Below are 27,812 nucleotides of genomic sequence, written 5' to 3' on the forward strand. Positions count from 1 at the left end.
AGGTGGGGGAAACTCAGCTTGGCAAATCTTGCATCCTGATGTCAGCAGGACAAAGCGAAGGAGAACTTTGGGGGGAGTTTATGATTTCTGTAATGAATACAGACAGCTTTTCAGCACAGCCCATTAAATAAAAATCCTAACTTACAAAACTTGTCCTAATTAAAAAACTTACATTAAAAATTCCCCCTGCTGTCAGGAAGCTGTCCACCATTCAGAGTGTGCACAACAAAATACTAATTTTTCATGGCTTACAGTGTTTTTTCATGGTTTTCATGGTTTACAATGCGTTTGCCTGTATTCTTTTAGGCAACTCCCATTGGCACAGGGTAGGTGTTTCCCTTCCCCAAGCAGACCATGTGCCCTAAAAAGCATGCACCTACTGTGCTATAGACATGAACAAAATGTAGCTTCTTCCTTTCACCTCTGATCTTTCCAGCCTTGCATCGGTGGAGTGACACCAGATACATCCTTGATGTACCACTGATTAACAGAAACAGGGCACACTGATACTAAGGATAAAAAAGGCTATGTATATGGGAATTAATGCACTCTGCCTCAACAATTTGTGTATTTCCAAGTGGGAAAAAACCCAAACAAACATTTTTTATTGTGGCTTCGATCTACATGCCATTTTTCAAGAAAACTGCATTCTTAAGCTAAGGGTAAGGGTCTAAATATCTTTTGAACACAAACAAAATAAACAACTGTTATGAATGCACTCTAGGTTAAATAATTGGTAAGTGAATGTAGAGGTATTAAACCACGTCACAAATAATATATTTTACCTGTTTTCCAGTAAAATGTAGAAGAATATTAACAATAGAAATCTGAGAGATGATTAAAACCTATCCTACATGTTTGATAGGAAGACCACAGTAAGAAAGGAGACAGGCGTGACCTCCTGGTGCTGGCAGAAACTGCTGCATCATGGGGGCAGTGTGGCTCCATACCCTTCCCAGGCTCGGTATTGAGGGTTTGGTGGTTTTTTTTTTGCTCGGGCTTCAGGTATTCTACTCCCTTTTCTGTTACCTGGATGTAGAACACTTTATCCCATGAAGCATTCTGTGCACATGTGCACATAAAGCTCCCTACAATATCAACAACCTCTGGCAGTGCCTAGCGTTCCTCCAGAACTGGTTTAACTCTGCTGAGCTTTCAAAGGACATAAATAAAGCAGCTTTGGAGAGCCAATGGCAGGTAGGTTTAATTTGATTTCCATTTCAGTTGCATCAGGACTCAAATACACCTAACACTTTACTAAACCAAACTAATTTTCTAATTTGCCATTTATAGCTTGGCTTGTTCACTGCATTAGCGCAACTGTGAACACAGCATGTGGAATGAAAAAAAAAAATTGTTTCTTCTACAGAAGAGAGCATTCATTAAAAAAACTTGGGTCTGTGAAGCATGTAAACCTGTATTACTTACATATTAACCCAAGACTGCTAGAGGGCTTTCAGCATTCATTCCTTATCAAACAGAAAACTGAGATCTGTGACCAAAAAACACGTAAGCATAAATATATAATCATAAATATTTATCCTCTAAACTTAATGAGTGAAAAGAATGAATCTCTTAACTAACGTCTAAACTCTCAGTAGTACTACTGAGTGTGATATTCTCCTGTCTACAGATTTCAGGATTTAATTTTGATTTTATGGTTCCTGCTTTAAAAATACAAGATTCCTTCAGGACACAAACATCCCGCAATTTTAAACATATTCTCTAAATTAAAATACTAGTAGGGAGCTTCCTAAATTAGATTTATTTGATTGCAAACTGCCTACGGGGGAAAACTGAAATATGCTCTAAGAAGTATTATTCACATTGTTTTGTTTTCAAGAGAAATGCTATGCATTGCTTGTGAAAACAGAAAGGTTAAGATTAAAAGAGATTAACTGATTCATGTGATTAAGATAAATTCATATCTACTTTCTGTTTCCTTACTAGCATGATACTTTGGAAGTCAACTTGATTTATCAATGAAGATGAATCTCTGTCAAAAAAAAGCCTTATCTTATAGAAGACTTGTGACCTATTTTGTCTGCAAAATGACTCTAAAAGGTCTCAATCATCCACAGGCAGTGGAACCAGGCAGCATGTCCCAAGCCCTCCCTGCCAACACTTCCTACCCCTTTCATTGAACAAAAAATTAAGCTAAACAAAACTTCATGTTCTGATATCCTTGAAGCAGCTTTTCCCAATGACTCCTACCCAGCAAATGCACTTTCTGAAACATCTAATGCAAATAAAGATGAGTGGCTTTTTATCTTGTTTACTCCTCTTCCCTCTTCCTTTAGCAGACAGCCACTTCTGGCAACGTTATCAAGTGAACTTTGGGAAAAGGAATTTAAAAGTGTTCTTCTTCGAAATAATCTCAGTGTATTTTACATCAGCGCAACAATGCTAAGAATATAAAAGACGGATGGTGCCTTTTCTTCCCTTAGAACGACACAATAATTCCCAGCCTTGCCGGTTGGTGGAAAAATTGTCAAAACTGCTGGCTGTAATTATGGTAATACAACATCTCGATGTTTCAAACACTCATACCAGGATACCACTTGGAGGGTGGAGAGGATGGAAGCAGCATTGCTTATGCAGTGCTGTGCTGCTCAAGAGATTCTGGCTCAGGAAGCAGAATATCTAACTCTCCCCTTGGTGTAACTGTCTGATGGCTAAACAGGAAATGGTAAAAAAGCCTAACTGCAGAAAGATGAGCCAGGGCCAGCGGGATCCCCCTGGGCTTGGCAGCTACAGGCATCCCACTCCAGCTGGTGGGTGGCTGGGGCAGCCTCAGCCTGCATTGTTGGGCACCTCCATAGCGATGAGTTACCATGTCTGCCCACAGAGGGGAGATCAGGATCAGGATAGCCATTTCTGATGTGGTCATACTGTATCAAGGCTCACTGCACCTTCCCAGCATCTGAGAAAACATGGAAGAAAACTGCACCATGTTTTCACAATACCTGTGCAGTGTACAGAGAATGTATCTGCAGCTCCTTCAATGAAAGTTCCCTTACTTCAATGGGGGTTGAGAAAAGAGACTTCTTATGACACCCTTCAGCAGGAGACAATGGGATCTATCCAGCACAACCTGTGGTTTCCCACTGAAGAAGCATCATAAGAAAGTATTAAAGGCCTCTATCAAAATTAGCAGAGAGATTTTACCCTGCACTTTTGTCATGGCATCTGTCTTGAGTTTGTGCTTAACGAAAAATCTACTTGTCCCACTTCAGGATCATGCTACACTTCATTTCAAAGAAGACAGTGCAAGTAGAATCTACAAGCTGATTATTTCCACTGGGTTTTGTTATCACAAGAAATATACAAGTGCTTATTAGCAAAAAATTATGGATGAACATTATTTCGTTATGTACATTTCCTTCTTCTAGAAACATTCCCCCAAATTTAATGTAAATTAAGGTATAAATTTGTATGCTAAGATTACTGTGAAGTTACAAAGTATGAATAAAAGATATTTGCAAAGACTGCAAAGAGAGCCAGACAAAAGAAGACTTATTGGAATACTCAGCACAAATTCAAGGTCCGCAAAAAGTTACTAAATTAAACTAAAACACCCCCCACACACTTCTTGCAAATTTATCTAGAGCTGCTCATATTTGACAACTGCTTATAAAAAGCATCAAAGCTGCTACTTCTAAATACCTTTTTTCACCATTGTCTTTCTCAACTAAGTTTTTAAAAAGTGCTTTATCTTGCAACATCTCAGGTAAGTAGTCAGACTTTTAAATAAGAGATTAGTCAGCCAAATGTAGTAGATGCCTTTTAAATCACTGCACCCAATTTACTTTAACACCAGCAATTTTCCAGCAGCTCTAATCCTGCACTGTCCTCAGTCACAAGAAACAAAGTATGAGATGCCTTCAAAAATTCTCATTTGTGTTGTACATCAGTGAGTTACAGATCCATTTTGTTCTCTTAAGTGTCTTTAAGGAATGAACCTTCTCCACAGTGAGCAGCTACCCTGAACAAAACCTTATTCCAGATTCAGTGGCTTTTAAATTCAACTCTGTTTGCATGCATAGGTGGGAACCCTTGAAAGGTATTTTGTACCTTTCCAGGTACTAAAGCACCAACACGCAGTGGATGAAATCTGGCCAAAAGACAAAACTGATAATTTTGATGAAAATATCAGAGTTGTCAAGAAATGTCTTTTACTGTTCTGACTGCAGCACATGTTCCTCTAGAGAAGTTTTGGTATAGCAACTATCATGGTCTTCTCTGTGGTATTATCAAATGAAGTTGATTAATGACTGTAAATAAGACAAAAAAGCCCAAAGTTAAGAAAGAATAATCCACAGAACTTGTAGGAACTCTCTGGATAAACATTGGCGTAAAGTGAAAATACTCCACTCTGGTACAATACAGTACAATTTCAATACAGATTGTGAGACCTGTTTCTCTCTGTTAGCTTGCGTCCTATGCACTCCAATACCCCATTTCTGCTGTGGACTCAAAATGCAGTATAGATATTTAATCTTGCAGAACTAATTAAAAAACTTAGTATTTATTCTCTAATGTAGCTCTTGGCAATAAGAAGCAACATGCCACATTCAGACAAGACTAACATAAAATATCTGATATCATTTTAAAAACGTCAGAAATCATCCTCACAAATGTTTTTTACATTTATTATGTTAAATGTATGAAAATTTTCAAAGAGGCTGGATGCTACATATTAATTTCTGTAGTTAGAGGTTAATGTGTAAAATGTAAACTAAATACACATGGTATCCCGTGGTATCAGAATTGCTCTAAAAAGTAATTTTTCACACAGACTAGATAGATGCACACTTTTAATATCAGGACTTTGAAAGATGGGGATAAATTTATGGAAAATACCTAAAATCTTTACTCTTTGATATTTATATATATGCAAAGAAATTATTTCATATTTAATAAGGACTGATGTATCATAAGTAACTTCTTATTCATTGCTACTTTTTTTCATATGCATTATTCAACCACGTAGACTACTAATGGATATAAATTTGAAGTAACCTTCAATTAAATCAGGTATTTCCTGGTCCATGAAAGAAGGAGAATAATAAACACATACGGTACGATGTGAACAACTGAAAAAAGAAGGAAAGTAGGCAAAATACTGTACTGTCTGCAGCAGAACAGTAGCTGTAACCTCTGACCTCACAGGCACTATGACAACATGCTTATTGTCACCAAAATAATATTTCACAATAAAGAATAAAACCTGTAGCAGCCAGTAGGTTTGTGAGGGTACAGAAGAATGAGTATAGTTACAGTGCACCCTCATAACTTCTGGCCAAATGTAAGAGATGAGCTAAAGAGTATAGAAAGCAACACTGAAACAAACAGAAACAACAGAGAAAATTAAGAACTTGAGAAAACAAAAGATGGCTTTGAGTCATCACAGCCTGAAAATCAGTCATCTGTGCTGATTCACAGTCCTCACATGTCTAGCACCAAGTGTCTCATCTCTCCTCTCCCTCTATAAACAGAGGAGTGTCGACATAAACAGCCCTCTGGTTTCTACTTCCCTTTTCAAGAACAGGCTTTGGTTCATTGTGTTTTGTATAGGAAGAAGAAACACAGCTCTTCAATCCAGAGTTTCCCAAGTCGAATCAAGGATTTGTACTGATCTCAGTCTGTGCCTGTGCTTAGAGTGCTGCACTCTCAGAATGCCTGTTTAAACCATATTAAGTTGGGTGGGAGTGTTGACCTGCTTGAGGGTAAGAAGGCTCAACTGAGGGATCTGGACAGGTTGGATTGACAGGTCGAAGCCAGCTATATGAGGTTAAACAAGGCTCAGTGCCGGGTCCTGCATCTGGGTCACTCCCTGCTGTGCAATGCTACAGGCTCATGGAAGAGCAGCTGGAAAGCTGCCTGGTGGAAAAGGACCTGGGGGTGTTGGTCAACAGTGGCTGAACATGATCCAGCTTGTGCCCAGGCAGCCAAGAAAGTCAAGAGCATCCTGGCTTGTGTCAGAAATAGCATAGCCAGCACGACTAGGGAAGTGATTATCCCCTGCACTCACCACTGGTGAGGCTGTGCCTTGAATACTGTGTTCACTTTTGGGCCACTCACTACAAGACAAACACTGAGGTGCTGGAAGACACCCAGAAAAGGGCAACAAAGCTGGTGAAGGGTCTGAAACATGACTTAAAAGGAGTGGCTGAGGTAACTGGGGTTGTTAGGCCTAAAGAGGCTGAGGGAAAGAGCCTTTATCGCTCACAACAACTACCTGAAAGGTGCAATGAGGTGGGGGTTGATCTCTTCTCCCAAGTAACAAGCGATAGGACAAAAGGAAAAGGCCTCAAGTTGACCCAGGGGAGGTTTAGACTGGATATTTCTTCACAGAAATGGTTGTCAAGCACTGGAACAGGCTGCCCAGGAAGTGGTAGAGTCACCATCCCTGGAGGGATTTAAGAGATGTCTAGATGTGTCACTTAGACACATGGCTAAGTGGTGGTCTGGCAGTGCTTAGTTAACAGCTAGACTTGATGATCTTAAAGGACTTTTGCCAACCTAAATGATATATAATTCAGCCAGTGAAAACCTCATAATTAAAAAATAATTAAAAAACAAACAATAACAACAAACACCCTGAAAATCACTTCAAAGGATGGTTTTCAATTTTGTGCGTTACTGTGGACAAAACAGACAAAACAGTTCAAAAGGTTATCTACTTCCAAAACTTAACAAGCCCTCTAAGGGTACACACTCCAGTTTCTACAGTCCTGTGATAGGCTTTTAGCACTGGCACTGATACTATGTACAAATGAATTCACAGGTGCAAAACACAGCATACAGATACTGGGTTTAGGATGCTCTACAGTTGCTTGCCTTTTTCTCTTTGTGTATTTTTGTAAGTACTACACAAAAGCAAACAGCAGAGAGTCTAAATCTAATATTGTATAACAACTGTAATTGTTTAAATGCTTCTTTTTGTTTAAAACATGAACACTGTTTTCATACTGCCACTATAATGACTCTGTCAGAATCTCTATTTGAGATGGTTCTCCAGCAAACACTTTCCCTTTGGCTATCTTTTTCCTGATCGCTGCTTTCCATGTGTCAGACACTTGCTCATCTTCACTACACAGCTGTAAATAATTAACAAAGCCACAGGACTCATCTTTTGTATTGCAATGTAGCTTATAGCCACTGGAGAGAAGTAGAAAAGCTATGCTGAAGGTTGCACAAAGGCTGATGAAGAGGAAAAAAAGGGGCAGAGGAAATTTTTTTCTAAATAGCTTAGGTTTGTATCACTCTACAAACATCTCTCTGGGCAGACATGGGCTAGGATGGGTCTGGAGTAAGAATACAGCTCTTTAGGTGGTCAGGCCAAGAGCACCCACCAGAATTGGGACTTGATCTAAAATTAGGTTTTGCCTAACATGAATCTACCTGCTTAAGCTATAAAAGATGTAGAGGTAATAGGACTGACAATACTAAAATCAGATCATAAGAGCAAAATCCACCTAGATTCTTAAATGCAGTTGAATATTTTGCATCCAAAAATTACCTCAAATAAAAAACTCACCAGGCTAAAGGGAGAAAAGACCACATCCTCAGCCAAAACCCATCTAATATACCAGTTCTACAAGACTGGGGTAATTTTTCACCAAACAGCTCTAAACTTAACCATTTCTGGATTGAACAGCATGAAAATGTGTTTGTATTTTTTTTTTTTATTTTTTTTTCAAACAAGGTTAAAGGTGGTCAGATAAATCAGTGGCCACAAAGGAACAGCAAACCTTACTTGCCCCCCATGTTTTCTGCAGCCTTTCTGGTTATTTAAAAAAACCCAAAGGACAAATTATGAGAGGCAAAAAGAAGTAGAGAGTAAATGATATTGGATTTGCCTGGAGTGTTCCAATATTTTTCCCACTGACTCAGAAGATTAATGTAATTAATCAGTTAATAAATATATAGTACTTAAAAACTGCCACACTGCATGAGAATAAAAATTAGTTTGGGGAAGAGGGCAATGCAGACACATAACTTTGTAGAACTGACAAGAACCTAAAGAACAAAAGAGGAATATGTCTTAATGTGACGATTTTTTTTTTTTTCCTTTAAGCTTTCATATTTTGGGATGCCAGTGAAAATATCTTTATGGATACCACCAACAGGGCTTCATCTTTATGCAATAAGGCATTAGAGTATACTTTGCATATCACACATTTCAAAGACATTCCCATCCCTACAGACCAGATTATAAAATTCTGGCCTTTAGTGAAGTTACAATAAATAGATTACTTTTTACCTATTGCTTAAATCAAAACCTTCTGTTCTCTCTACTGTTTCATTAGATGCTGGCAAACTCATCTTTTCTGTACACATTATCTGACTTTCATGGTCTAAGACTTAACAACTCTTTGTTTTATGAACTCTATAAATACAGGCCTTTGAACATATATAGAGTGCCTAAAAAAAGGAATCTATAACTTACTATCATGTTAAAACAGCAAATCACACTTTGTCATTAACTATACTAGAATACCCTAGAGTTGTGAATATAAATACATTAGGAATGGGTCTTGCACAGTGTTTAAACCTCAGATATTTCTTAAATATTTGTAAATTTCACCCTTAAAATTTTTATTTGGATTTGGCATAAAGATAAAAATGTAACCTTGCAAAATTACTTCGCATGGAAGAAAATGCATTATGCCATACAAATGTACAAAAAACACAAAAAACCCAATTCTTTGAGGACAGAAAATGCCAACAAAAATATCTAGCTGTAGAGAAAATGGGTTGATGTTTGGTAGTAAGAAGAATGAAGAACTCATAAAAGAACACATAGCATGAACACTTTGTAAAAATCAAGTCTCTATCTTGTCTTGCTAAACTGAGTGTGCCTGTGGCATCTGGTTAAAAACAACAATAAAACCATTCTCACCATTATAATCTTCCATCAAAACTGCCCATCATAATACAGTTATGCATCAATGAGTTTTAGTATTTTTTTATACTTGCTCAATGGCAGCAGCTTCAACTTGTGCAGTAAAAGTTACCATATAGACAACAAGAGAGGGAAAATTTCTCTTCTTTGTTGCAGTCCCTCAAATTAAAAGAAACCCTGAACTACACTTTTACTAAGCTTTTGCAGGTAGGATGTATCAGAATATAAAAGAAGCTCCTTCTGTGCATCTATACATAAAGAAAAACACTTGCAAATTTATATTCCACACTTATTTCTGAAGAAGCCCTGGTTATTTTTGAAAAACGGATTTGCAAACATTATCAACGAAGACCGTAGAAAGAGGAGGAAAAAAAAACCACTGTTTTCAGGAAGCTGCAATCATTAATATTCTTTGTACTTGCAGAGACAAACAAGCTTTGTTAATGGATTTTTTGTGTGTGTGTGTGATTTACTACAACACGCTAATGCAATACTTTATGATCAATGAAGTAAAAAATGAATATTGTCTCATGTAGATGGTCATTCCTCATTAGTTGTAAGGAAGCTATTTTGGAGATTTTTACTTAATTACTGTCACACATCTCAAGGCTGTCTTGTGTCAATTGTTGCAATGACTTGATGTCTCTGCACAATACAGAATGGGCTGCTAATAAGAGTCTCAGTTTGAGAAAAACGATAATGAGGCAAACAAAAGAAGTGTCAATTACTCACACAATTAAAAGTACCTAATACCAGCAATATCAACATAACACTTATATTTACATATCCAAAGTGTATAAATGTCAGTGGATAAATGCATGTAGGTGCTCTTTATAGCACAATATAGTGGTGTAATTTAACGGCTGGATACAGCACGCAAGTGCTGCTGAATCTCTGCAGTTTACTGTTCAACATTATAAAAATGTGTTTCACTATATTTACACACATCATCCCTCTCTGTATATTCCATTCTATTGTGTTACAGCTCGGCTCTTCGTTAAAGTACAGAATTCTACTAAAATAAAAGAACAGGAGTTATTTACTGGATCCTATCTGTAACAAGCTCTGGAAACTTTGATCGAAATCCTTCCAAGGCCCACATCTTAGGAACATTTATGAACCCACACAGAACGTCAGAAATGTCTGTGGGTTGAGAGTGAGTTTACTAAGCTCATGCTCACATCAGCAAAACTGGAATTCGAATCCAGAAACAGTTCTCAAGTCCAAAATAACATAACTTTTCACAGGTTTGATAAGATTTCCAACCTAAGACACAGTGTTTTAAAAAACAGAAAGGAGAATAACATGCACTGATACCTGAACTTATTTTAAAAAGCAAAATTTAATGAAGTTTCCATCTCATTTGCAATACATTAAGGTTTTTTAGCAGATGATATTAGTATCAACACACGTTCTATTCATGATTTTTGGGTAGCAATTTACCATAAAAATGTGTGACTATGTTCTACAACCACAGGAAAATTCAGCTTAGAGGGCTGACTTTTCTAAATATTTTTTCTTTAAAAAAAAAAAAAAAGTTATTAAATCTGCATTACTTATTCATTTTAAAAATTTTATATGTTTAATTCAGCCTTACTGCAGCAACTTAGAAATACATATTGTGCATTTTTAAACTGAGCTAGGTACTTTGCAATCATAAATATACTAATTTTTATTTTGTACAAACATAAAAGTAAATTACATCTAATTCAAATAAACTGTGTGATTTTTTCTTATACAGTCAAACACTGAAATGACAAGAATGAATTTTAATTGTTCTAAGAAAATTTAACATGATAAACGATTTAATCAGTTTTGTTGAAGTATATACTGTTTCATAAAGGTTAACATTACAGGGCTTTATATTGTATAGACACTGAAGATCTTATTTGATTCAGTGTTAGCCTATAACCGCAAACTGACCTGGAATACCTTTAATTTCAAACAAAACGTAACATGCTGTAGTGTGCATCAAAGTAAAACTTTCCATCTCTCCCAACATATCCACATCCTAACTTCCTTAGAAACAAATGCATGTGAACCAAAACTCATATGAACAAAAAATTAGAACAGCTGGTAAAGAATCCTATATTGCTTATAGGAGATGTTAAATGAGTAATTTCCAGAGACTTCTAAAAAGCTTTGTGGTGTGATAGGTACTACAATTCAGAGAGAAAATTAGTTTCATACGTTTCCCACCTACAAAATAAAATAACATTTTCTCCCCATTTCTGTACTCAGAATAATTCTAAAGCAACATTATTTAACATGATTCAGCCTTGTTTGAATCTTTTTCACAATACAAAACCCAAAGTGCCTTTAGATAACAGCACAGTGGAAGCAGACAAAGAACCCATGTAAGACACAAACACAGTATACCTTAGAAAGCAAGTCAACACTCTATCCCTTTCAAGACAGATCTGCCCCCATTATTGGACATGTACTAATGAAATTCATGGGAAAGTTCCAGCTCATTCACCTCCATTTCCTCTGAAACAAGATTTTGCTGAACTCAAGGCCAGGCCCCCTCAACTGCGATTGAATACAAACACCTAGAGACATGAGCCTTACCCACCAGAGGCTTCTGCTGGCATATACACAAGATTGCAAAGAGCTGAAGTGCTCATGATATATCTGAAGTAATGCTTTAAAATGTCAGTTTCAGTGTAATTGTATATAACAGTGTTTTTTTGAAGAAAAATTGGTAGTTCACCATTAAAATAATAGTTCAGCACACTGGAATTTTTTAGCAGCCTATGCCTGGCTCTTAACAGAATCCTCACTAAGAGCAGGGACAGAGGCATTATAGTCTGGTCAGCCTGCGGAAGGAAGAACAATTTCATGTGAAATATAGAGGAAAAACAGTGGGGAAAAAACGTGATTTGCCTGCTGAGTTCCAGTCCCTGAGAAGAGCTACAGACACTTTCTTCCTCATCAGCCAGTAACACAGTTTTTCAGAGTGGAACATTAAGGCTTTTCACTTCTTACAATGTATTCTAAGCTTTCCACCATGTCCTAGAAGAGCTGAACACTTCAGAGGACTCAGAGGAAAGGTAGTCCAGAAGCGCAGGGATTTCAGCAAAGGCAAAGGGAAGTGAATGGTAATACCTGAATGTTAATAACTACAATAACCCAAACCACATTCACCTTTTACCACATCTGGCACCATTACTTCTAAAAGAAAGAATGCCGTAAAACTGAGGAAACAACTTAGTTACATTGTTATGGTCTGACCAAAACCTGCTACACCTAAACGTGAATGATAACTACAATGTGAATAAGCACAACTCATGCAAGTCTCAGGTGTAACATTTTTAAAGGCTTTCCTACCTGGCAAGGCATGCTGTGAGAAGGTAATGTAGTGAGAAAAGAAAGGCACCTACTCCCAAGAAGGAACTTAAATGAGGAAAGAGAAGTAGCTGGGTTTTGTACTTCATCTTGTACTTCATAATGACAGATGCCACATCCCTGGAAACATTCAGGCTGGATGGGGCTATGAGCAACATGAGCTAGTTGAAGATGTCCCTGCTTTTTGCAGGGAGTTGGACCAGATGACCTTCAAAGGTTCCTTCCAACACAAAACTATGCTATGATTCTGTAATGCTCTCAGTCTCTTCTCCTTTCCTCAATAAGGTAGCATTCTTAAGCTATAGGATTCATCATCTGTGACTAGGGAAATCACTTCTATTAAGGGGAGCTTGAAACAGTTCTTCCTAAATAATCCAACCTTTACTGGTATTCATCAAGGTCTATCAGAAGGGTGTGTGTCATGTAAAATTCTTGATGCTTTCAACTCCAATTCTATATTCAGTTTTACCTGTATAGGCACAGAATCCTGTCCTTCAAGAACAGGGGTGACACTAATGTTAGCAAACTGATTATTATTATACATTAAAAAGCAAACAAACAACTAGCCCTTTAAGATGTGGTTCCTAAATACTACTGGTGAATCGGTGTTCAGCAATTCTTCCTGAAAATGAGCAGTATCTATAAAATGGATAGTCTTACTGCAGCTCAGAATAAGTGCTGCAATATAAATATCTTTCGACATTTACTGTTCATTTTAAATAAAAAGTGGAAAATTTCCAGGAAAGTGACAGTATGTAACAGATACTGTTGGGATACTGGTGTTTTTTTTAAAAGAAGTCTACAATGGTTGGCTAAATCATGGCAGAAAGTATATATCTGATAACTGCAGAATGGGTAAGTTTGAATGCTGTCAGAATTCTTTACACTCCTTACCATCACATTATAGGAGAAGTAGTTCATTTACTTGAATCTAATTTCAAGAAAATCGTTTTGTGGTTACTGAACCTATCTGCTTTGCTCTGGCATTTGGTGAAGCACAAAAGTCACTTTATTCTGCTGAAAGCAGCTCAGAAAGAAAAGATCGCAATATTCGTATTTTACCTGGATACATTTCTAAGGACTTTTAGGACATATATATTTAAAGGATTCCATTTACAGACTGCTGCATTGACAATTTTATCCTATTAATCTCAACAGTTTGCCTTTGTGCTGTATATTTCTGGGTTAGGACTTAAAAAGTAACATAATTGCGTTCCTTTTCTTAGCACTGCTTGGCTTTCATCCACGCTCAGCTCCTATTAACCTTAAGCAACATCCACAAGAGCAGGATGCAGTTATCATATTTTTTTAATGTTCGGTTTCTTACACCTCAATGTCTCATATTTCTTTCCTGAGTAAAGCAATCAATGGGGTCCACAGATATTTTCCTTTAAAAAGATTTGCAAACGTCTAATTTTATGTCTGGCCACTACCTCCCATAACTTCAGAAGTTCTGGGTCTCGATCCGGAGCATGTAATGCATGTAGAGTGAAATCAGCTGAAATTAGGACAATTGCATGAAATATTGAGACTGGAAAAGTCTTCTAAGCTCACCATTTCCACTTCCAAGCAGAAACACCTGAGAGAGCTCAAAGCACAGATGTTTGCACAGCATACTGAAGCATCATGGTAGGGATGCTAGCTCAGCTGCCACAAACAAACTTTAGATTATATTAATTTACCTTGATCATTAACTCCAGCTGGGATCAACCTGGGCTTTCAGTGCTGCAACTATATGAATGCTGGTTCTTATAGCCCTGAGGCAAAGAGGAAACTGAATATTGTTTATTATTTCTCAGCCAAAGAACTGGACTGAAGGTTAAAAGGATGGCAGTTGCTAATAGACTGAAGAATTTGTATTGCCTTTTTTGTGTTTTACTGGAAAAAGACAGGGCAAGTGGATTTCCCTGGTTGTCTTCTTAAGAACTGTTTGCTTGCTGCACAAATAGTATGCTGTTTGAACGTGCACAATACTTTAGTACAAAGCCTGTAGGGATCCAATACTGTGCCAAACTACCCAATTCTGCCTTGCTAGTCTTGCTTAAAAAAGAAAAAAAAAATATTGAAAGCTCTCCCGAGTGAAACCTGCATTTGTTCTCTGACTAAAAACAGGGACCAAAATTGGTAATGTTTGTTTTACTAGAATTTGTGGCAGATCATTTGCCCATTTGGTGTGAGAAGTTTTCAATACCCTTCTAAATCCAAAATCAGTTAAGAAGCTCCATAGCTGGGATGATATTTTATCCCCATTTTGCTATTTCAAAAATGATGGTTCATTCTTAGGCTATTGAAATTTGTTTCAACAGAATGACTTTTTTTTTTTTCTTTCCTGATCTTTGATTTCTGTGTCTCAATTACAAAAGAGTACAAGTCAATAATAGAGTTGGAGGGAAGTATTTTAAATGTAAGTTTCATTCCTGCTCTTTTTTTACAGACGCTTTTTGCCTTTTCTATGCGAGAAATGATAAAAAAAGAAAAACCCACACCATGAAGAACAGTCTCAGCCTCTGGACCTCTTAACTACTATGAATACTTCAAGAGTGATGTTTCCCTTTCTCTGTGTTGTTGTCCTGTAGACACTTCTATGGAAAAAAATAAAAAAAAAATAAAATATCAGTATGCTGTTTGGGAGACCTTCCACCCATCCTTTGTTATCTAAGTCTCCTGGCGGTCTTTGCTTTTTAAGTTTTTATTTTTTTTAAAATACCACTTTTAAGTGCTTCTTTAGTACTCGTTTTCTGCTGTTCACATTCCTTTCTCTGACAGTCACTGGTTTCACCCTGGTGCGTGTACTTTACACATTAAAGAAAAGGTATTGAAGCTGCAGTCACAATAAAAATATTGGCCCCATTTTTCCTTGCAAATGTTACCACCTAATTTTCAGATCTGTTCTTTGTAAATGTACTCCTAAAACCTCACTTGTATCAGGTTTGCTTCAAGGTAATTCTCTTTTATCAGAACAGTAACAAGTAAACCTCCCAGCCTATGAACTAGTATCCAAAAAATTTCAAGGACTTTATTTTATAGCTAAACAGAAGTGCTTTTCCTATTTACTTTCATAAAACAACAGTTGTGAGGCTCCTTGCCCCAGGCAGTGGGTTATGTTAATATTAGTTTAAAAAGTTTCTCCTCCTCGCACTGCCTACATAGTAGCCACAGAAGCTATCAGTAAGTACAGGTATCAAACATAAAAATACAAAGAGAAAAAGAAATGGTATTAGTACAAACCTATCTGCACAGTCAAAGTAACATTGGAAGTATAACCTAGAATCAGAGACAATAAATTAGCAGCAAATGGGGGAAGGAAAAAAGAATAAAAATCCCTCAAAAGCTACATTTGCTGTAAAATTTTTGTGCATTTCTTAAAGACCTAAAATGTTTGCTGAAGGGCTTCGTTTGATAAGTAAGAAAATAGCTTCATCCTTAATTTAAATTAGTTGGAAAAAAAAGGTCCTACATATCTATATATTCAAGAAATTTATTTTTATGTCTACAAACAGATATTTTATTCACTGCCATGAAGGCACCTTTATATGCAGAAAGATAACCAAAAGGAAGATTTGTAGAGCTCCCTAAAAATTCCAAACCCTCATCAATAATCATATTGTTTCCCTGATATATTTACTGGTGTGCAGACACAAGCAAGTGTTACTTGAAAGATTTTTCAATCAGACGTGTAATTTAACCTCTTTAGTTCCCAGTTAAGCTCTTAGAAAAACTGCAATGGCTTTTAAGCAAAGAAGCTCATAGACTTACGTGCCTAAAAGCAAAACCTTATTTTTAGGTACTTCAAATCTGAAAGATTCTGAGCTTCCAAAAGCTCAGTTTTCCATGAATTAATAAAATTTCCTTTCCACAAAATCAGTTTATCAACTTAGTGAAATGCTCTACATTTGCTACCTGGATTTTAACTGGTGTAAGAACTGGATTTCAAGACAAGCTCAACGCATTTTGTTCATCATCCAGACTACATTATTTGATGACTAATTGTTGTACTGAATATCCTCTTTCCTGTTACACAGTTTGACTTTTTCTCAGTTTTTGGGTAGTGTACAGTGAGCTTTGCTTCCAGAGCATCAGTGCCATAATGTTAATGGAATTCATGCTTGGCCTATTATGCAGAACTACTGATTTTGGTAATGCATGGCTATTTGATAGCATGACTATTTCACATCAGATCTCTTTCCTTTCTGAACAGGGACTGCACATTATACAACTAGCGTCCTTTTATATCTGAAGAAAGAAATCTAAATATTAACTAAATACATTTTTTTCCTCATGATGTGCATCTACAATGTCATCTCAATCTTCTTAGTCCACCAAACACACACTGCTAATAGATTTTTTTTCCTTCAGACTTTCTGTTTCATCTCACTTCTAAAACACTACCACCGAGATTTCAGTTTTCTGAACACTTTTGCATCTTCGCTTTCATCAGCTTCAGTTAGCCCCTGTGCCATAGCAATTCCAGGGAGACTGTATATTTTACCATCTTTCATCTTCTAGAGAAGTAGATTTCCTAACAGACCTCAGTAAAAGCAAAGATTTTTTTAATTTTTTTTTTTTTTAACAAATGCAGGCAGACTTTAGAATGACCCTTTTTGTCATTTATAGAGCTTTAGGCCCTTTTTTTAATTTGTTCTTTTTTATAATTGAGAAATTTCCTAGGTTTTCTGCTGATAATTTGCTAAAGATTACTTTTTTGTTTCCAAATAGAAATGAAATGGGAAGAAGAAATACGTTCTGGTTTTGCGAAAAGGGTCCCCCAAATGTTATAATACGGTTGTGATTTCTCAACTGGAGCAGAAGAAAGACACAAACTTGAATTTTCCACATATTTGATGAATACTCCACCCACTGAAACTCAGATATCATAACTTTGTCAATATCATTTAATGAAAACTGAGACTGTCCATGCAGGGCATTTGCTTCAACATTCAGCCTCTCCTGCTCACCAACAAAGTCCATATATTCCACCGGAACCACGTAACTCTTAGCATAATAGTGACTGGCTTACACCAGTTCATATTTTTGAGACTACAACTTAAGCGTCTGTCTCCATTACTGTAGCTCTTAGACAGTATCAGTAACCTCAGTAAGCAAAATAATTTTGTTTTGCTTTGGGTTTAATGTGCAAACTGAGAATTCTTCAGGCTGTAGCTGAAATTGTTCAGCATTTCAGATACCATCTGGTTTATGCTGGACACATGCCATAGACAGAAAAACACAGAAAGAGTCTGGGTTGTTGTTGCCACATTCATCCTTTGGCTCTGGTTTGTTGGGGTTTTTTTATACTGCAGGTTTTTTTCTGGTTCATAACCATATTTGCTTTCATTTGCACAAAACCATCATTTTTTAACTAACTATTTTACCTTTTTGTTTGTTCTAATACAACATGCATGTAAACTGAAGAAAACAAATCAATTTTCAAAAGGGCCCCAAACCTTCTGCTACCCCCCATCACTTCTCATATGAACTGCTGGTAGGCAACTTTTAGACCAAGAACAAGTGATGCAGCAAGAGTTATTTTAGCCATGACAGACAACTCCACCCCCCAGGCAGTCATGCACATTTTACAAGTCATTGAAATGAAAACAGTTTTCAGTGGGGAGAAATTGATTTTATGCCTGCAATGAACTTAGCAAAACTGCCTCATAAGGAGAGGAGTATTTATGATTTTTCTTCCAAGTTTGGAAAATGAGCTAAAACAAAAAATTTTTTTTTCACCACCTTCCTCTGGGTTTTATGAAAGGATGGTTCTCCCTGTCAAAAACTGTTTGAAATTTAGAGGCACAGTCACATGTTTACACTCACAGAGCTGGCAATCAAATACCTTAATTCTCACTGCATCTCCTAAGAGCTTTCCAGTAGAAAGCTGCAGGTAATTAAACCCCTTCTCCTTCCAGTATACAATTTAGCAAGCACTATGCTGTTCTGCTTTATCTTACAGGAACTTGGCAGGACCAAAATCCAGTAGTGTGGTGATGCTGGAAAGTCAGTGCAATCTCAGACATCCCTTGAGCATAGAAAAGTTTGATCATGTTCATCCTAGAACACAACAGTGCATTTCATGTTACAGAAATGGATTATCACTTTTGATTCTTCCAAGAGTCTTCCTTCTTATCATCCTTCAAACCCACACCTTTTTCCTGGCTGCAGTGCTGTAACTACTAATTCAATCCCTCAGATGAAGATTTCTAAAGCCATACTACTTGTTTGAAGGCCACATTGTCACAAGCAGCTGCATTAATTAAAGTAGAAAATCCAAATGCCTTGATAGATATTGATGCTTTGAAGAAATTAATCTTTTACAAGCTGCTTTTCCAGCTGTTACCTCACTTTTTTACCAAACTCTCCCTGTGCTTTCTCACAAATGATGAGACCTAAAGTGATTTACAACTTATCTATTTTCAACGACTGGGAAGGCTGCTTGAGTGACTTGACAATCGCTTCTATACAGCAAGAAATCTCTCTGTCACCCTTGATGTGAGGACAGTTGTTGACATGCACAGAGATTCAAATGATCATCAGGTCTGACTGTAATTGGTCTCTTGTAAAGCTCCAGTGAGCTACTGAATATAATCTCAGAATATAATCTCAGAATATGAATATAATCTCAGAAGCTTAAATTGCTCAGTGCACATGACCTCACTGACATTTATTCTTAGGCATAACAATCAGGCTTTGACCGTGTTTTGGTGCTTAAAACAAAAACAACTTTAAAAGAAAAGGGGAAAAATACTTATCACTCTCACCAAAAAAATACCATCCTCACCAAAAAAACAACCTACACACTCACCAACAAGCCAACAACAAAGATAAATAACAGTAAACTAAAAAAAAAACAACCACAAATGAACTCTTTAGGTAAACTGAAATTTACCAAACTTTTTAGTAAGTCAAAATTATCTCAGAGTCTCCCAGAACTATGAGATGGGATTCTCATTGAGCTCATTGACCTAATTTTATCAACCCCCCTCTCTGTCCTCTAAGAAATGAGCAAAATGTTAAACCTTGCAAACTGCAAGATGCGAGCAAAGGCCAGGATATCAACACTGGTCTTCAGAACATGGAACAAATCTTGTCATTCTGGTATGGAGGAAGATAAACTGGTAGGCAGATAGGTAGGTAGATGGGCTATTTCACTTATTTGTTACATTATCTGAATTTGTCCGAAAACCTGACATTATAGAAGGAAGAGTGAAGAGAGAAGTATACCCAGCACTGATTTTTCTCTTTCTGCTTTGGATGAGGCATCCAGACAGCATGCAAAACTACCATTTGACAATGACACAGAGAGATTTCAAAAAGAGGAAGGCAAATGTCAGTAAAAAGATACAAAATAATGTATGTGAAATTATTTCAAGAAGATGATGAACATTAAGAATAGGAAGGATGAAAAACAGTCATTACATTTATAACAGAAAAAAAAGCATTGAGAGCAGGGGGCTTGATATATCTTTAAGCAGATGTGTCTTCAAGAGCAAGAGCTGATTTTATGTTGCTGACCTGTTAAGGAAGTACTACCAACTTTTAGGCAGAGACACTGTTACAAAGTCACCAAGCAGAAACCCCTCCTCCTGTATTTGTAAATCATTTTTTTTACTATTATTTTTTTTTTTCTTCCATCCTTTGGCTAGACACACCTGATCTGGGTATTCATTAGTAAGCAAAATCTTTCCTCTGAGCAAGCAGATAACGTAATCAGATACCAAAAGTCACTAGCTGGGAAAAACAATGATAAAAATTAGATGAAACATCCAGAAAAGCCATAGTGGGAGGGAGGAGACAACACAGCGACAAAATATAGAAAACACCTGCACAAGAATCTGATGCAGGTCTGATGCAAGGATCCAGGGTTTCACAAACTAGATGACAATGTGCTTGTCAGTAACACTCTTTCCAAGATAGGTAATTATTTCAGTAAATGCAAAAGCATAAAGGTTCACACACCGTTCTCAGCCATGCCACTACATTAAGAAGAGCACACATTTTGTATTAGGTGTGGCACTGATTATTTATGCCAAAGAAACACTTTAACAGACTAGCTCAAGCTCAATATAGGGAGACAGACTGGAAAGCCATTAGAAAGTTCTGTCTGGGAATCCTGAACACATCACCTGCATGATGGCCTTCTTTTTTATTCTAGTTATTCAGAATTACTTAAAAGAAGTGAGAAATGGCAAATTCCCAATTTGAAACATCATATACAATTACCAGAGAAATCATTTACATGCATATATGGAATACACAGACTAGAACTGAATATTAGCAGAACCACAGCTCGTCTGACTTTCAATTAAACGTTGCTACTAGTTGTAGAGTACATAAGTGCAGCTGGCAGGTATCCTGCCATAATCTCTGGAACGTAACATCTACACTTACCTCACACATGAAATAAAAACAATGCAGTTTAATACAATTATGATCTCCACAGTCACCATTTGCTTCAAATAAAAAAAAAGTTTACTGTATTATGGCACCTGTATTTCTCTAGAATTGTATATATTTATATGTCATCATTTATATATATATATTTATAAAGTCATCAAAAAATATTAATGGAAAATTGTGAAAGTTTAACTTAAATAAATTCTTTAAACAAGATTCAGATGAAAATTTCAAGATTATTTTCATTCCTGTTGCTGAGTTCCAGGAAGAGATGTCAATATTTACATGCTGTCCTCATTTTTCTGAAATACATATTTAGCTCCATTTAACATAACCAAAAAGGCTTTAATTTGAAAAACATTAGATCAGGGTCTCAAGGGTATGTTGATGGAGAGACACCAGGCAAATTATCAAATTCAAGTAAGGGAATGTGCAGAAAAAGCAGAAAATGCATGGAAGATCATGCATAATTGACTACATACTATCTGCATGCACAACAAATTTTTGGGCAATTTATTAGACTATAATTGATTTTTTTCTTGTATTAGGTCTATATTACTATTCTCTAACCATAGTATCTCTGTCCTCCTTGCTTCCATTCCTTCCTCCCAAATTTTCTGAAACCTGTTACAGATGATAATCAAAAATAGAATTAACTTAAGGAACTAAGAGAGTTTGCACCACTTCAACATGGTCTCCCTCTATTTAAACAAATGCATGCAACAAAGATACAAATTTGCCAGAATAGAAAAAACTGGTTTTGAAAAATGTCTAATATTTAATTAATGAAGTTTGTTCAGAGGACTGGAAGATCTCCTTTATTCACTTCAGCAGTGCACATAGAATCATAGAATAGAATCACAGAATAGTTAGGGTTGGAAAGGACCCTAAGATCATCAAGTTCCAACCCCCCTGCCATGGGCAGGGACGCCTCACTCTAAACCATATGACCCAAGGCCTCATCCAACCTGGCCTTGAACACTGCCAGGCTGAGCTAAGATTAGTGCAGATGCAGCGTGGCAGTGAGGCAGAATCATTGCTGTCTTCATTGAGTAAAGTGCAGAAAACCAACAGGGTACACAAAACATGTGAAGATGCATTCTTACCCTCGCCACAGTAGAAATGTCAGCTCTCCGAGAGGTCAAGTGAAAGGGATGGTGGGGCATTTAAGGGGAATCACTTCAGTATCACATTGGATAAGCTAAAATCTTAACTGAACTTGTGCATATGACTTGTCATACTGTTCTTCACAATTCCAGTGGCAGGACACTTTGCAGTCAGAGCAAATGCTGCAGAATACTTTCAAATTATGCAAATTCAAGCCTAGGAGAACCAGTGCTGGGATTCAACCAGATGGTCTTTGAGGACAATTTGCTGAACATTGTTAGTCTGAGGCATCAGTGAATTAGGCAGAAAAAAAAATAAACTTTTTTTTTTTTTTTTTTAAATTTTAAGCTCCATTTTGAAATGTGATTCCAAATAAAAATAGAGGGGAAGTTTTTAAATGGTATTTTAAGGTCCATGTTAATTTTAATTCTGTACTCTCACACATTTAAATTTTTAACCTCCTTTAGTTTAAGTTCATACTACTGAAATCTAAGTAACTTCTCTGTGGACTATCCAGAAAGTAATAGATGACTCGAATCTGTATCCATATACACATTGAGAGAAGATTCATGTTGCTTATTTTTTTAACCCGAATTACAGACACTAAGATAGGAAGATTTTTCTGGTGTTGGTATCTGTCAAAGAACTTAACTAAAACTTGGGAGACTGTGCTGCATATTAATTTTCAACTAATATCAAAACCAAATATTTTTCTGGCCTACAGGCAAATTACTTCAAAACATAATGGTGTAAATGTGCCATTGTTGCAGTCTGAGAAACACTATGCTTTCAGCTACATTTTCCACTCTTGCACTTAAAATACACTGGCTTTATTCTTTAGCTGCTGCTGCTTTCGCTAATAGTCCACTGAACGCTACCTTACTAATTATTTAGATATTCCTGGTATGGTCACCTACTCTTAGATTTTACAGTGGTTTTTTCCACCTCCATTATCAGTTAACCTCTTTTTTCTTTAATATATAAATAAGCAAACAGGTTATCTCCGATAGTTCTTAATAACTTCTTAATCTGTTCTCTTAGCTTCCAATAGCATCTTTAATACAAGTCATTGGTGGTAGCTTGCCCACTCAGCTGAAATGTCAACAAGGTATGAATTTATTACTGCCCAATTACAAGGTCCTTTTGCAGATGATGTTCCACCTCAGAGAACCTTCATTGACGGTTTCTTCTGAGTTGATAAAGAAGTGAGTTAGTGACACACTCCATGGCTTGAACACAGACAGTTAATCTAATATCGATATAAATGGTTTGATTATTTGTTACACAGGTTCAGGAAAAATACGCAATATGTAGTGTCTATCTGATGTATCAATTAATATTTTAAAGTAGTCTGAACATAGTAAGAGTTAAATGAAAAATTCCTCACAGAACGGGGGGGGGGGGCCCTTATATGCAGGTCTTGACTTCTACAGATAATTTTTTACTATATGATTCTAGATGAATAAACTAAAAAACGATCCAAAAATCTTGTCTAAAAGAAACCCTACATGTTTGGTATGTCAGTATTTGACTCTCATTTTACTGTTTTGTTTTGGGTTTTTTTCCATTAAGCATACGGTTTCCACAAGTGTCTGCAGAAAAATTTCTGCATCTTTTCAGTGTTTTCTTTTGAAGAAACAAAGAAAACACTTGCCACAAAGAACTGTCGTGGTTTAAGCCCAGCCGGCAACTCAGAACCACGCAGCTGTTTGCTCACTCTCCCCACTTTCTTCCTTCCCCCCACTCTCGGAGGGATGGGGAGGAGAATGGAAAGAATGTAACTCCCATGGGCTGAGATAAGAACAGTCCAGTAACGAAGGTATAACACAAACCACTACTGCTGCCACCAATAATAATGATAAGGGAAATAACAAGGGAAGAGAATGCAACCACTCACCACCCGCCGACCAATACCCATCCTGACCTGAGCAGAGATCTAGCCCTTCCGGGTAACTGCCCCCAGTTTATATACTGGGCATGACGTGCTGCAGTATGGAATACCCCTTTGAGGTACACATCAGACTTCCCCATCATCCCGCATTACCCACTAAGTATATATGAATCCCTGAGCAAAAGCAATCCCATGAGTGGGTTTGACTTTACCTGAAGCAGGAATAACCCAGAGTGTCTTCCCTAGCAAATTTTGTATGTGTTCAACATCTTAAAGATATTCTTTATCTCCCTCCAACTGTAAAAATGCAGAATTGCACCAGAATTAAAAAACTATTCACAGCTCATTACTCTGCAGACTAGTAGTTTTAATTGGTCAAATAATTATTTCCTAAGAAAATTTCAGCCAATTATTTTCAAGTATGCTGTTGGTGGAGAGGGAGGATCATCCATCAAGAGGATGCAGCTGCAGAATGGGAGAGCATTCCATGTTCTCATTAAGATAACCTGGCTGTGTCTGCATAGGCCAAAGAACATTTATTTTTATTATTCCTTTTCGCTAAAGAGATGTCGAAGAATCCCTATGCCAGCTCTCCTTTTAATCCAAACCCCTCAATAACTTTTAATATTTCAAAACCAAATAAACCAGAAAGTGCTGTATGGGGATTCTGTCCCCTTTCACAAGAAAGCATTGGAAATTCCAGCAGAGCAGCTGTAGTTCCATGTGAAAGGCACTTGCATATCACCATAGAAAAGGTAAGGGAAAATATCCATTTAACATGTGTGTCCTACAGTGCTAACCAGCATAAATTATACTGGCGCTGTAGTAACTGTATACAGGACAACAAAGAAATTCTCAGCAGTCGGTTACAACCAAAATTTAATTTCTTTAGAACAGGATCCTTCTACACCTGATAACGTGACCTTATCGCTGCAGCTTTGTTTACTTCTCCCACTGATTTAAATCCAGAAGATAGAACTTATTTCAGTGATAAAGTTCTGAACACTATAGATGCAGTATTTATCTTCTTTTGTGAGATCTTCTTAAAAAACTCATAAAGCTTTTTTATTACAATCACACCTTCAAAATATTTCTGATTTCCTGAGGTGTGCCCCTTGCAGTGGATGTGTCTCAGTTTATGAGACATGCAGAATAGGAAAGTTCAGTTTTAAAGAAAAATATGCATGTTCTCAACTTCAAAAATATTAAGATCTTGTCAAAGAATAACAGCAGAAAATCAATCACAACAGTAATATTAATTTTTAAAGACAATTTGCCAATCTACTCTGAGCCTCCGTGGGGAAGTTCTAAACGACAACAATTTAGAAAATTGTAGAGCTGCAAAAGCTCATCTTTGGTATCTCCATTAAAAGGCTTTCAGCTATTCCTTAGGTTGCTGAATGTAGTTTTATTTTATTTACTTGTTTGGATGCAATTGCATGCAATTTGTAATTGTGCCTTCCCCTATAATTACATATGCCACTTTTCATAGTGAAAAAATGAAGTGGCAACCGACAAAGCATGGCAGTAGAAAGATATCTGTGGTGAAAATTGACAGGTTTTCACTATTACGTATGTTTTAAATGTGTATAGGTATCACGTAAAAGACTGAAGGCCTACTAATTTCTGTTGTGCATGCATTTCAAAGCCGCACCAATTTTTCAATGGAAATCTAAACCTAAGTTAAAATTCTGTTCATCTTATTGACCAGAGTGCAATAAATACTTTGCTAAATGAAAATCCTTTTGTTGTTTCAAATCTTTTTTTTTTTTTTTTTGAGATTACTATGTAGACTCACAACACTATAATTAACTGAAATAGCGGCATTTCACAAACGTCTGTATGGTGTCTAGTGATCCATGAGTGTTATAGTGTGCAGCATTTCACATTCTGTATTGCATTCATCTCTAAAAATAGGTCTAAAATACAGAAGCCTTTCAGTCACCAAATGGATGCTTTTGATAATCCCTTCAGACATTAACTGAAGAGTAAATTGTTTATAGAAAAAAGAGGACAAGGTATACAGCAGAATCGTACAGTAACAGAAACAGACGTCAATGCAGCTCACTGACACTAAACCCTAATCCAGAGTTTAAGAATCTAAACAATTCAAAATCCAGCCCTGAACTGAGTAAGAATGTTGCAACCATGGATGAGAAATTATGAGAAAGTAGAGAGGAAATTCTCATTGTCCTTCTCATCACTGGTCATGAGATGAAGAGGAGACGATACCCTGGGAGTCAGGTCATGCTGGTCCTTTCTCTCTCATAAAAGCTATGCTTAACCACTGCTTCATTTTTAACCCTTAGTTTCCTTTTCCTTCTAGCAGATCTTAGAACTAACAGTGGTGTAGCATCCACAATCAAGAATTAAGCACTGCAGTCTCTCCATCATACAGAAAATGTGACACTCCCAAAGGATCTTCTGAACACATGCACATGGTGTAAAGACGCACAGGGATATATTGGCTACATATCAGACACCTTTTAATTGGAAACTAAGAATGAAACAAAACTGAATACTCTAGTCCATAGCCTGTTGGGTAGGCATACATACGAGTCCTTCAGAAAGAAAAGGGTGCTCTGATCTCTAAGCTCTTATAGCGAGTGGGATGGCAGGAATAACATGAGCTCTTTTCCCTCAAGCACAAAGTTAATAAAAGTGTCCCAGAAGTTTTAATTATCACTATGCCTTACTTGTGGACTAGATCTGCTGAACTTAGACGAGACTTTGTCCCTAATTTCTCTAGCTAAGATGGATTTTGGATGCACAGAAAAGCAAAGCTTTTCCTGGTACACCTTCCTGTTAAAACAAGAACTGTTAAGAAAGTTTCAAGAGCTTCCCCCTTCAGTTACTCACTGAATGAGAGCTAATGGGACCACACACAGAGGTAGGTCACTGAGAGACTGATGAACTTTGCTTTAGTTAGGAAAAAGGCAACTTTTCTCCTAGTGCTTCAAATATACACCACCCAGCCTTCTAGACCACGTATAGGAATTTATTGCCCAAAAGTATGGGAAAGTGCATTGAACCAGTTTACCAAAAATTTTTTGCACTATTGACAGAACACTAGCAAGATATTTTCATTCCTTTAGTTTCACCTTTAAAAAAGCAAACTGAAGGAGTAAAATATCTCCATCAACTGACCACAATAAAAACATTTTAGTCACTTAGACAAATGGCTAAAATTTTAGCATCACTAACACTGGTTAAAACCTATGTGCATAAAACATGCTAACTAACAACAGTGTATGTGTACTCTAGCTTAAATATTCTCCTCTGGCATAAGAACATCTGCATATGGTGTGTGTCTGTGTATTTAGAAAACATGAATTAAAAAGCTGGTGAGGAGTGCTACAGTTCTGCATATGAACCATTGGTCACATTCACATTATGACAGTTAAATTATAGTTATCTGTCAAGCAACAGTCATTAACTCTCTGCGCGTGTGTGTGAATCTCAGTGTGTATGCAAAATACACTCCATCTCCTAAGTATAAGGCACATGGGTTAAGCTATCACATTTTATTTTGAAACAAGATGGAATATTCATCCATGTTTTGCTGATACTTTGATAAGCAGTAACTTTCTGAATCATTTCAATTTGTCTGCATGATCATATTATGATCAATCCACCAAACAGACGCCTTATTATCGTCATTTTACAGATAAGATTGCTGTGACATTACACTGACACACGAAAATGGTGACAAACTTCTGAGCCTTCATTCCTCATCTGCCCTTTCTGTTTCCACACTGTCTTCAAGATACAGCTAGTAGTCTTCCATATTTCGCTTTTACTGCTTTATCATCTTTTTGTTACTGCAACAGTTGCTATATATGTATATGTAGATCTTTTGTAGGTAAAAAAACTATTAAGAAACTTAAACTTTAGTAAAGTACTTAAGAAACTTTACTAAAAGGAAGCATGTCAGGTACTACAGAAGCTTCACTGATGAGATGACTGTTTTCCAATTTTATTCACATATTTTGCGCCTCCCAACCCCTATTCTTTTTCAGGGCACATTTTTGTAACGCTATGCTCAACCTTTTACTATTTTCATCAGGAGCTGGAAAGACTCAGAATGGATAAATACAGAAATACAAATGAATTTGTAGCTAGTGGAACTCCAGCAGTCTGTCTATACTTTCCATTAGCCAGTTA

The 27,812-nt window shown here is 36.8% G+C and overlaps 1 protein-coding gene across 1 annotated transcript in view; it reads right to left on the reverse strand.

Moving 5' to 3' along the window:
* Positions 1–27,812, reverse strand: part of LRP1B (LDL receptor related protein 1B) — a 739,603-nt gene that overhangs the window by 446,261 nt on the left and 265,530 nt on the right. The window lies entirely within an intron of this gene.

Source organism: Neopsephotus bourkii, unplaced genomic scaffold, assembly GCF_033783945.1.
Source record: "Neopsephotus bourkii isolate Nb327-2 ecotype Australia unplaced genomic scaffold, CSIRO-AGI_Nbou_v1 NB_730, whole genome shotgun sequence".
NCBI classification, from domain to species: Eukaryota; Metazoa; Chordata; class Aves; order Psittaciformes; family Psittacidae; genus Neopsephotus; species Neopsephotus bourkii.